Below are 4,714 nucleotides of genomic sequence, written 5' to 3' on the forward strand. Positions count from 1 at the left end.
CTCTACTAGCCCACTATGATAATTTCCATAATTTCTGCATCTGTCAGAACCTCCAAAACTCTTCCCAGAACTAGTCATAGCAGATCTGCTAAACCTCAAAGGTCTTTGCTGTGATGGTGGAAATGGAGGTCGAGGAGATGTCACGGAAATAGAAATAGGGCTCCCTGAAGTCGCTGAGTCCTTGCCTCTTTTTACTGGCTGACTAGAAGACATACTAGGATTCCTCTTTTTTGCAAACTCAGTCTGAATCCTCCTATTGTCAGTCGCGAGCTTCTCAGCCCGTAAAGCCATCTATACCACCTCTTTATGTGGCTCCCTACTAGTCACTATCATTTGCTCTCTAATCTCATTACGGAGCCCTTCCTCGAAATAGCTGGCCTAATCCTGCTCAGATTTCACTAGATCCAGCACATATAACATCAACTCGTTAAAACAAGTCTCGTACTCCTCTACAGTTAGATTTTCTTATTTCAAACTCAGAAATTCTCTCTTCTTTTCTTTCTGATGGAAAGAAGTGAAATATTGACCATCGAATTCCCTAAGAAAATCGGACCATGTCTGAGGAGTAACGGAATGAGACTTCACCGAATTTCACCAAGTACGAGCCCTCTTCTCTAATAATCTTGTAGCCACCATCAGCTTCATGTCGTCGTCTAATCCCATATTAGAGAGAGTCTCTGAAACTTGATTAATCCAGTCCTTTGCCATAGTGGCATCCAACTCACCCGTGAAAGATACACAACCTAATTGCCTAGCCTCCTTCAACTTCTTGGAAATGGATACATCCTATACTGGTGGTGGAACTAAAGGAGTAGCTGGAGGCACTACAGGTGGAACTTGACCAGTCTGAGCTTGACCAGCCATTGCGGCAAAGAAAGCTGCCAATGCTTGTGCTGCCTCAGTAGGCATGGCAGGAATACCCGTAGGTGGCTGAGGAGATGGAGGATGTGGAGGACTATCGGCCTGCTCAGCAGCAGGTGCTGCCTGAATGGTAGATGCAGTTGATTCCTCCTCTACTGTATCTAGCTGATGACGTTGGGAACGACCTTTTCCCCTCCCAACCGATCTAGTGAGAGGTGGGCGTCCGCGTCGAGGAGGCATTGTAATCTATAAAAAAATACGAGCAAGTTTAGGTAACCTTAGGCTCTATATGCAGATGCATGCATTCTATTCAACCTAACCTAACTTAACTTAATCCGGGGCCACACTAATATTGTAAAATTTTAAAACAACTTTAAAACTAAAAACTTTGATCCTTAAAACCAAAAGCTCTGATACCAATCGAATTGTCACGACCCGATACTCCCCTCGAGCCCGTGACAACCGCCGCGGTGTCTTGATAGACACTCATTGCCCAGAATGTCAACCCGAAACCCCGCAAGGCTTTATCATCAGTTTCTTTGTTCCCTTGAAAGCAACCATTGTCAAATATCGTGTTCTAAAAGATTTTAAGCTATTTCCAACTTTAGACAAATAAAATATTAATTTTTCGTCTCACGGGGGTATTTTGGTCATTTTTCTCAAAAATTTTGAAACTGGCTAAAATGTAATATACAAGTACAAAACACATAATTCATATTCAAAATGAGTTTAAAAGTCTAAAATCTTCATTTAAAATGAAATTATGGTTATTTGAATATAATAAGAAAATAAAAGAAATATTAAGTAAAATATTCTATTTTCTTATAAAACAATATTTATAGAGTTATACATGAATAATTTTTATAGTGTAAAAGCTAAATAAATTTATACATACGTAAATCCAGTAAGCCAAAATATTTAATTTAATTTACAATAACAAGAGGGCCCCCGAATAAAGAAAAGTAAAGAGGACTGTGAACCTACGGTTTGGAAAATGCAGATCCCATTGTAGTCCTCGATGAGATCAGCTATCTACAGTCTATACTGAACCTGAAATGGGTGGAAAGGAGGGTGGTGAGATTATAAAATCCCAATGAGTAAACAGACATCATCATAAACATCTAGAGTTGAGTACATGGAGACAATAAAGTAAATCATCATAAACTGGGTTATAGCATTAGAACACATTTTGTTCAAAACACGTAAAAAGGCTTATGAATCTCATAAAAATCTAGGCTTGTGCCATAAATCCATTCTCAGGGACACCTTGGCCGAGGCATCCTACCGAGACCACCAAGGCTATTAAAATTCACATTTCACATAAATCATGTTTTTGTTTTGAAAACATAGTCGTTCCTTGGAATTGGCTGAGTTCCCCCTCACGTGGTGGTTTAGCGTGAAGTGAACCCTAAACTTTACCCTAGGAGATACCTTACGCACCTCTCCGTTCGAGGTAAGAATATAATGGGGTTTACCGTGCCCCTCTAAAAGGCTAGTCCACAGAAACCCCCTACTGTAGTGATTAATTAATATATAATCCACCATATAATAAAACTCGATAACATGATATGGTAATTTTGTAATTCGCAGTTTTTCAAGGAAACCAAACAATTCGCATTTCAATACAATTGCCAACTAGCCAATCCTGCTCGATTTATCATAAGCTAGTCAATTTAAATAATAAAATTGCCACAATTAACAGTCTCCGTGTACTCTATTTTTCAAAATCATTATTAATTCTAAAACAATTTATAAATTAATTTCATTGAAACTCATTTATTCATAAAACATGAAAATTTACCTTTTTAAATTCCTTTTTCCATAGAATTCATGAAAGCATCTAAAAACCACCCTAGATAATTAAAATGACAGTAAGTTTACTCACAATGTCTAGAATGCAGACTTTCGAAGCACTCTGTCTACTGGTCCTCGGATGCAATTTCCTTACCTTTATCGGAGGACTCACCACCTTGACATAGTACAAAATCAAGAATTTCACCAAGTTGGTACTAAATCAAAATTAAACTAATTTCGACTACCAATGCATTATATGGAATGCAAAAATGCACTGGTAACTATCTAAACTCAGTATTAGCCTAATTCGTCTTATCACCCGACTAAATTCCTAACGCGTCCGTTTAAACTTCAATTTAAGTCTTTTCAGTTTTTATACCTCAATTACACCCAAATTAACTTAATGTCCCTCAGTGTGCTGCAAATTATCAGTTTCGATAGTAAATTACGAAAATACCCCTAGTGGGTAAAAATTCATATTTTTGCTCCGAAAATTTCCATTATTTTTCGAGGCTCATAATTCATCATTTCTTAACCAATTCTACTAGAATAAAAATCAAACTCATCCTCACTCAATACATGGTAAATTCAGCCATTAATGGTTGTGGGAGAAAATAAATTCTTTTCTTGTTGTTTTGTTTCTAAATATGCTAAACTAACTAAAAACACTAACATAAATTAAAATCAAATAAATCCAACAACTTTCTCTCTCCTAACCCATTTGATCAGCCAACAATTCATCATAAAAACTTGCAATTTGAGCATGGAAAATGAAGAGAAATGCTTAAGGAAAATAGATTTCAAGCTTAAGTTAAAAAATCCTACCTTTTTCACTTGTTTTCCTTGATTTTCCACACTTTTTCTCTTGAAATTCCTCACCTAGGTTTTGTTTTTCCTTTCTTTCCCTCTCTTCCTTGCTTGGCCGAATATTTGGGGAATAATGGGCTGATTTGTGCTGATTTTTAAGTTAAATAATAAAATATCCTAAGCTTGACACATGGCATTTTCTAATTGGTCCATTTTTAAAATTTTAAAAATTTAAACATTTTATCTCCACCACATGTTTAGTCAAGGGTCAGAGATGAAGATAAAGGAAGACCATGTGCTGGAAAAACATATCCTGGTGGTGGAAAATTACAATTTTGCCTCTGAGGTGACAAAATTACCATTTTATCCCTATACTCCAAATTATATCAAAATTAAAATTTTTCACTTCTAAACCTCAAATCATACTCCAATAAGTCAAATTATACTCCAATAAGTCAAATGGGGCCAAAAAAAATTCTTTTCTAAAATTTCCATTGTCCCTAGGTGGCGAACGACCATTTTGCCCCTGGATAGTGAAAATTTCGATTTGGCTCCAAATTGATCCTCAAACTCCAAATTACCATTTTAAGTCATCCATGAACTGTGAAACTCTTAATCTCACCTTAAAATTCCTATTTGATCTAGTTCGAGTATTAAATAAACTTTATTGTACCTCTAGGTACAATACCGATTTTTATAAATTTTTTGGGACTTTCCTAGCATGCAATCATGCTATCATCACATGTATGTCATGAATAGTATTTTATAAGGTTGGGCTTTACATTAAGCCTTGCGAGGTTTCGATTGACATTCCGGGTAATGAATATCTATCGGGACGTCGCGGCTGTTGTCACAAGCTCGATGGGAGTTCCGGGTCGTGACATAATTAATTAGTCTTATGTAATCTCAATCATGTCACTAAATGTGTGTGACCCATTAGGTTTCTAACATGTTGACAATAAATATAAATTCTAATCAAATATCAGTTTGATAATTATTTATATTTATCAATCATGAGCGGCATCTACCAATACATCATGACCACCCAAATGTTAAAGAGCCAGTTAAAGAATTTGACAAAGTCCTTTAGTGATAAGCCTCTCAGTGCAATACGGACCTTTCATCATATATCCCAAATATGTCATTAAGCACGGCTCGGTGTCTACTTATGACATTCCATATTAGTTCTCATAATTCATGACTAATCTTATGAATTTAGGAAATTAACTTTCCTCAAATTCATCATGCTTTG

The 4,714-nt window shown here is 36.2% G+C and overlaps 1 long non-coding RNA gene across 1 annotated transcript; it reads right to left on the reverse strand.

Annotated features, from left to right (window-relative positions):
- Positions 1-1,797: 1,797 nt before the first annotated feature.
- Positions 1,798-3,612, reverse strand: LOC148761227 (uncharacterized). The gene is made up of 3 exons (XR_016027799.1): positions 3,481-3,612; positions 2,747-2,830; positions 1,798-1,911 (listed from the first exon to the last, which is right to left on the reverse strand). It is a non-coding gene; the product is annotated as an uncharacterized LOC148761227 (long non-coding RNA).
- Between the last annotated feature and the right edge of the window lie 1,102 nt (positions 3,613-4,714).

Source organism: Theobroma cacao, chromosome 8 (genome assembly GCF_053813885.1).
Source record: "Theobroma cacao isolate CCN51 chromosome 8, ASM5381388v1, whole genome shotgun sequence".
In the NCBI taxonomy this organism is placed as follows: domain Eukaryota; kingdom Viridiplantae; phylum Streptophyta; class Magnoliopsida; order Malvales; family Malvaceae; genus Theobroma; species Theobroma cacao.